At 44.6% G+C, this 7,606-nt stretch overlaps 1 long non-coding RNA gene across 1 annotated transcript in view; it reads left to right on the forward strand.

Annotated features, from left to right (window-relative positions):
• Positions 1 to 3,158: 3,158 nt before the first annotated feature.
• LOC112958785 overlaps positions 3,159 to 7,606 on the forward strand; it is a 7,198-nt gene continuing 2,750 nt past the window's right edge. Inside the window, exons 1-3 of the long non-coding RNA XR_003251500.1 lie at positions 3,159 to 4,284; positions 4,388 to 4,510; positions 4,805 to 4,924. This is a non-coding gene — a long non-coding RNA (uncharacterized LOC112958785). The remainder of the gene's footprint in view (positions 4,285 to 4,387; positions 4,511 to 4,804; positions 4,925 to 7,606) is intronic.

Consider the following 7,606-nt stretch of genomic DNA (forward strand, 5'->3'; position numbering starts at 1 on the left):
GGGCAAAACACAGTGTTTCACTACATGAAACATAAACTGGATAATGCTGTTCCTCAGTGCCAGTGGAAGTGAAGTGGGATTTGTTTGTTGCATAGGACAGTTAGGGTCATGCTGTTTTCTTCAGCCCTTTGGGTCGTGATGCACTCACTGCAGAAGTACTGTTGAAGCATTAGTACAGCTAAATTAAAAATGAAATCAGGAGTGCTTACACAGAACTAAGAAACAGCAGGAAATGACTTCCAATAGTTCACTATTTCCTTGATCCAAGAGGGATAGCAATGTAAATTCCTTTTTAAAGAAGGTCCTTCCTCTATTTTTTATTTCATTTTGCCTGTATTATCTAGTCCATGACCTATATTTGAAACAAGTATATTTGAAAAATATACTTCAAATACAAGTACATTTGAAACATATACTTAAAGGCTAGCAAGCTGCATGGGCACCATGTGCAATCTAGCACATGCATATATTTGAAGGCCTTCATCACTGTCCTCTACAAAATCACTGAGAAGTTACTTTTGAAATGAGTGTAAAAATCCATGAAGAATGTGAGCACATCAGAAATCGCTGAGTCATGGAAGACAAAGATGGAATACATGACAGATTTGGACATAATGGAAATGACATCTTTTTGTTCTTCTATTCACCAAATTTTCTGTAAACTTTTTTCTCTTGTTCAGACTTGCCTCTGAGGTGAAAGATTTTCCATGATGCACAGGGAAATACATTTACCTTCTGCCATTCTCCAGGAATTCAATCCGCCTTATGTATATGCACTAAACTTCATTGGGCTGTGTAAGCATGGTGGCTTGTTTAGAGCTAGACATGTATTGCTAGACTAGCCAGTCCGTATGCATATGCTAGACTAGTCAGTCCATGCTGACTACTCCTGATCCCCTTCTTTTCCTTGACACGGCTAGAGATGCTCTCTAGGATGAGCTGTTCCATCACCTTTCCAGGGACGGAGGTGAGGCTGACTGGTCTGTAGTTTCCCGGCTCCTCCCTCTTGCCCGTTTCGAAGACTGGAGTAACGTTGATTTCTTCCAGTCCTCTGGCATCATTCCCGCTCTCCATGACCTCTCAAAGATGATGGAGAGCAGCTGAGCGATAACTCCTGCCAGTTCCCTCAGCACTCTTGGGTGCATCCCATCCGGGCCCACAGATTTATGGGTGGCGAGTTTGCCTAAATAATCCCTAACACAATCCTCCTCGACCAGCAGAAAGTCTTGTTCTCTCCCAGTTACTTTCTTTTACCTGGGCTCTGTAGTTCATGGGGACTAGCCTTAGCAGTAAAGACAGAGGCAAAGAAGGCATTTAGTAACTCTGGCTTCCCTGCATGCCCCATCACCAAGGTACCAGCACCATTCAGCAGCAGACTAACATTTTCCCCAGTCTTCCTCTTGCTGCTGATATATTTATAGAAGTCTGATATATTTATAGAAGTCGTACAGACCTGGATGTGGAAGAATTTCCCTCATCTTGCTCCCTGCTTTGCATTTATTTCCTTGAAACTTTCTCTGCTCCTCTGGTCCTTCCAAACATTACTGCTCTACTATTACCTATTACTTCTGCTGTTATGCCATGCTCGTTGCCCCTTCCCGGTGATCATGGGCCCAGTGGCACAGAGTGCTTTTCTGCCTCGGTCCCTCCCTTGTCGCGGGGACGGACAGCGCCGTCGCTGGGCTCCCGGAGGCAGCCCCAGAGCCACGCGCGGGGCCGGGCCGAGCAGCCCRGGCAGCTGCAGCGCGCGCCGCGACCACGCGAGGGCGCCGCTCCGGCTCCCGTCTCCTGGCGYCTTCCAGTCCCGCCCGCGCAGGCTTTGCTGCGCGTGCGCCCCGCGCGCGGTCGGCGCCTGCGCAGTAGGGGAGGGGCCGGTCGGCGCCGCGGCCGGGCGCTTTGCGCGGCAGCGATGGCGGCGAGGAGGAGCGGGRGGGAAAGGAGGGCTCCAGGGGCGCCCGCGACGAGGCGAGCGCGGCCCTCGGGGGTCCCCGGGCGGGCGTCGGGCTCGTCCCGCCCGCTGGGGCCGTCGCTGCGCGGAGGCGGCCGCGCGGCGCGAGGGCTCCGCGGGGCCGGCTCCGGCGGAAAGCGAGGCTGGGCTGCCCTCTGCGCGAGGGCTCTAGGGCTTTTGGAGGGAAAATTTTATTGGAAAGGAAATTATTTCGGCGGAGGGGGAAAAAAAAAAGTTTTTTTTTTCGAAGGGAAAAGAATTTTCAGAAGGAAAATTTGGCAAGGGGGGTTACTTTTTGTAAGGATTTTGGGTTTTGAGGTTTTTTTTTGGGTGGTGGGTAGGTAGATTTTGTTTGTTCTTGTGGGGAGGAAAAATAGTTTTTTTAGGAGGTTGGTTTTTTTTTTTTTTTTTTTTTTTTTGAGAATTAGGTTTAGGTAAAATCTCCTAATGACTGACTATATAAAGGCAATATAATCAATATTGGCCATATGAATAATATATTGAAGCAAAACAGTTTTTGTTTCTTTTTTTTTTTCCTGGATGATGTTTTCAGCTAGACACTTGTATTCCCAGCATTTAAATCAGGCTTCAGTAAAGTGCATGTAGGAAAATAATTTTGAAGAAATATTTAACTTTAAAAATTTTTAGTATGTACTAGGCAAATATCTGAACTTTGGATTTTTTTTTTTTTTTTTTTCATCACTGTTATCAAACAGGAAGAAAGCATAAAACAGTAACTGCTTTTTTATAATTGCCCAGGTAAAAGTAAAAGCTATATATTTCCTTTTTTTTTTTTTTTTTTTTTGGTAGTAGGAGGAGTAGTAGGAGAAACAAATGTATGATCTAATGAAATGATGATTGGGGGATGGAATTGCTAAGTAGATCGTATTTTCAAACTCAGAAGTTACTGGAAGAAGTTCAGTGTCCTTGTCCTTGAATTAATAAATCACATGTCTCAGAAACAGTAATTAAGAAAAAGATCATGAAAACGTTTTAAGTTTAGATATCATTCAGTGTAAAGTGTTTCCTTTAGCAGATAAAGATTACTGCTTTTTAAAAAAAAAGAAATGCTTACTCTTGCAAAGCTGGCACAAGCTGCAGTGTTTGGATGGCAATGTTAGGTATGTTCATAGGGTCAAGAGTTGCTTCCCCCCACCAGAGAGAAGCTCCCATAAAACTTTGTTTTGACAGCTTTGCCTTTTCATTATTTTTAGTTCACTTCAAAGCTGCACTAATGTCTGATGTAGTTAAGTGGTAAAATTAGAGAATTCAGCCTTACAGTAGTGCTGTTCATTGGGGATCTACTAAGTAGATGTCATTAGTTCCATTTAAGTTGTATAATTGCAGATGAAAAGAGAGGTAAGAGCATCTTAGTGCATTGAGTAACTGTGTTTTTCTTTACAAAGCTCTCATAACTACTAGTAAATCCTACTGGTAGGATACATCCTGAAGCTTTTCTACAGAAATGATCTGGGAAGACTACTTCGCATATGGGAGGAATGCACTGTTGTGGACTGCGAACTGCCAGGAACCAGCTGGATATTTCACTAGTGATTTTTTTCATTTTCGCGTTGCCAAATTTGTGTTGTTTTTACTAATTTAAAAAGAAGTCATCCAAGCAGTGTGCTGTCAACTCAGTAGGGACGGTAAAGCAAAGACAAGGAGAGAGCAGGTAAAAGCCAGACACTGCTCAAGGGGAGATCAGGCCTCAACCCATGGGGGAGGTGGTTCTTCAAATTATGCAGTGTGTAAGGTAGGTAGAACCTTGCTTTAGAGTGAGTGAAAAAATGGGAAGTATTAATTTTGGGGATTTTCTGGCGAAAGTCGTCTCTTTTCCTGTTAAGATAATGCGTAAAATGTGTGCGTGCTTTTGTGTGCGTGTTTTGGTTTATTTTGGGGGGCTTAATTTCCGCTAGTCCAAGTATCTAGGATTAGGGAATTCTGTCTGCATTAGCAAGCCTAGCTCAACATTTAATGCCCAGCATGTATTCCAGTGTTGCCAGCAGGCTAGAGTTAATGTTCTGCTTCCGCCTGGGAGCAGTGGTTTCAAAGCAGGGTGTCTGAGCAGGATGAACTGTGTGCCTGGAGCTGCTGCTCCTGTTTGGTTTCTCAGGTAGAACAACTTTTTGTCCTGCAGACAGGTGAGATGAGACAGCTTCAGTGCTACCCTTTCCAGGGCTGCTTAATGTGGTACAAGTGAGAAGTGTAACCAAACTCAGCATCCTGCTCCTGTAAGAAGACAAGGATGGTTTCTGGGTTCTTTCCTCTACTTGGAACTCTTCCTTAACCCTTTAAAGCTTCAAAATGAGAACGAGGCAGGACATATTGGTCCATAGGTGAGAGATTTTTTGTTTCTCTGTTTAGGATAGCGAAACTTGTTACCTGCATCAGAAGTAAAATTTTATACATTTTTTATATCCCCCCTATATTGCCTTCCAGTTTAAATCATAACCTCCCAGTGACCGTTTGGGCCATAGATGCTTGTAGTACTATTAGAAATCTTGCATCTTCTCCTTCAGTATAGAAACAATGGAACAGCTACAGCCAGGACAACATCCTGAGGTAAGTCTGCTGGAGTGGGGGGCGGAGAGAGTGGGTCTGTGTGTCGTAAGGGTAGCAACAGAAATATCATATCTCTGAAATATTATTTTTTTGGAGGGAGGAGGGTTGTCACTAATTTTAAACTAATCTTTTTATATATGTGTATATATGTATATATAAATGCAGCCTCTAAGTAATTTTAGTGTGTATTTTGCACTGTTGAGATGAAAACTTGGTTCCTGAAGCCTTCAGAAGCAGCTACCTGCTTCAACAAAGACAGGCCCAACTCTTAGTGTTTTTTTCACATCGTAATAGGGTGTGATGGTGGTTTAAGAAAAATGGAACAGCTACTCTGGAAACTAGAGATGCCTCTTGACCTGCGGCAGGAAGACGCCCTGGCGGTGCTGTTGCCTCTCGTTCACGTGCGCGCAGCGGGTAGGCGGTGCGCATGCGCCGAAGGACGACTAGGCTGTGCACGTGCTCAAGGATCGGGTCCGCGCATGCGCCTGTCATGGCAGGGGCCACTCCCGCGTACCGCCGCTCGCGCTGTGCTCTGCTGCCTTCGCRTGGCCGGCTCCATAGTCGGCAAGGGTGGGAGCGCATGCGCAGTGCGGTCCGGAGTGCGCTCTGCTGCTACCCTCTGGCTACGCCCACTCCTGCAAGGTGCAGGGGCTGCCCGTGCGCGCGGCCTTCCCCGYGCTCTGTGCTGCCCGGTAACGGGTACTGCAGAGGAGTGACGCGTACGCGCCGCAGCTGCTGGGCACTGTGCTCTGCTGGAGAAGTACTGCAAGGGCTTTGGAGGACACACATGTGCAGTGCACTCAACTCTGCTACCATCATGTGTCCACCAAGTGGTTCTGCAATAGTAAGAGGTGGGGCCAGCAGGAGCCAACTTTTCCCAAGCCCAGTGCTCCCATAGCATGTTTCAACCCCAGTATTCCCATGGAAATGGAAACACATGAGCATTCTGAAGAATGAGAAGAATATAGGCGCATCGTCAGAGAATGCAGATGTGCCGTGAGGAAGGCCAAGGCCTGTCTGGAATTACAGTTAGCGAGGCATGTCAGGAATAACAGGAAGGGCTCTATAAATATGTCAGCAGCAAGAGAAAGACTGGGGAAAATGTTAGTGTGCTGCTCTCAATAATGATTCTCTTCCTCTACAGCTAATTATTCTCTTCCTTACCTGCTAATAATTACAGTCCTCTCCTGATTCCTTTTTTCTTTTGGCAATAATTCCCTTTTTCACACCCTTATATTTTTCTTTCTTTCCTATTAATTACCACTTTCTCCTGCCAATAATTGCCTTTCTCTCCTGCCAATAATTGACTTTCCCACCAATCATTTTATTGCTGTTCCATTCATAATCTTCTTTCTCTCCAGCTAATATTTCTCTTTATCTCCCACTAATAATTCTTTTTTTTTCTGTTCCCCTCATAATTTTCTTCCTATTCTGCTAAGAATTCTACTCTGTCTCCCTAGAAATGTAGCTTACGTCCCTGTAATATTTCTCTCCCGCTACTAATTTTTACATCCGCTAACAAATCTTGTTTATTCTCCTAGTAATTCTGTTACTTTATGCCTAATGATTTTATTTCTATCCCCCTAATAATACTCTTTCCCTCCCGCTAATAATTCTCTTTCTGTTCCACTAAAAATATATATTCTTTGTCCCCTAAGAGTCATCTTCTTCTCCAGCTAAATTTTTTCTTCCCATTCCCCCAACAACTCCCTTTTCCTCCTGCTAATAATTTTATTTCTCTCCCAATAATAATTCTTTTGCAGTTCCCCTAATAATTTAATTCATCTGCTGCTAGTAATTCTCTTTTTCTGCCATTAAAAGTTTGAAATATATCCCTTTAATAAATCTCTTTCTGTCTCGCTGTTCCCGTAATAATCCTCTTCGTTTGTTCTGTGCAGCCAGACGAAAGGGGCTGTGTCATTTGTGGCCGGACATCTTTGCAGCCCTGAGCTGCTAGGCCTGAACAACAGGCTTGAGTCAGGGTTGACTTACAGATAAATAYGGCGCTGCCTTTGTAGAAGTACACAAAACTCTCCTGTAAATTTGAACATAGGCCTGTCAGACGGTTTATGCTGACTTGCATGTAGGGTAATCAAACTGCAACCTTTGTAGGCTCTTGTGCAAGTGTCTTTGACCTTGACAGGAACCCTCCCATGTGAGGCCTGGGCTCAGAGCCCACTGGAGTTGAAGCGACCCCGGTGGGGAGGGGAGGGAGGGGTACCTGATAGAGCTGGGCTGCTCCTTGTTGTGGGCACAACCTGGTGATTGCTCTCAGGCTTCTTTTAGCTGCTCTCTGCTCACCAGAAGATGCCTTTAATCTGCCCTGGATTTCCCTAGAGAGTCGTCTTGTGCTGTCAATTTCTCTCGGTGCATACAGAGCCCCAGGAACACCTTTATTTTACTCTGGAGTGTTTTTTGAGTGCTTCTTTTTGTGTTCCAGCTCCATTTGAGCCTGTTAGTCTTGGTAGGCCCCTCTAGTCTCTTCAGAACCCCTTCCTGAGGCCTAGATGATCCAAGAATATGAAGCAAAGATCAGTTGTAAATACAATAGGAAGATAAATGTTGTCATAGTTTTTCACTTCAAAGGTTGCCTGACCCTTTTTTATATCATTACTATCACATCTTGCTATGACTTGGTAGACTTATCTAGGTTAATTTAGAATTAGCTGATGTTGCTCTGCTCTGATGTAGAGTATCAGTTCATATTAGGAAGGAATTTTCTGTGAAAGAAGGAATGGAAATGGCAATGATGTGGTTTTTCTAAACTTGTTCCAATCTTGTTTTTCAGATACAGAATATAGCTGAGCAGGACTGGGGCAGCTTTTCAACAGGGCCCTGTGAGCATTGTGTTTTCTGTCTGAGATAAATACGGTTTTGTAAATGGGTCTGTCATCAGTGAGCAGCTAAGAAACTTGTTTGGAGAGGAATTCAACTTCTATCTCAGCTTTCCTCTGCAGAAAATTGCTGAACATGAACACTGTTTCTATTGTATGTGTTTTCTTTTTTCTTCTTTTTCCCCTTCCTCCTCCCTTCCTCCTCCCTTCCTCCTCCCTTCCTCCTCCCTTCCTCCTCCCTTCCTCCTCCCTTCCTCCTCCC

Source organism: Nothoprocta perdicaria, unplaced genomic scaffold, assembly GCF_003342845.1.
Source record: "Nothoprocta perdicaria isolate Ctin4 unplaced genomic scaffold, notPer1 scaffold_9, whole genome shotgun sequence".
NCBI lineage: Eukaryota > Metazoa > Chordata > Aves > Tinamiformes > Tinamidae > Nothoprocta > Nothoprocta perdicaria.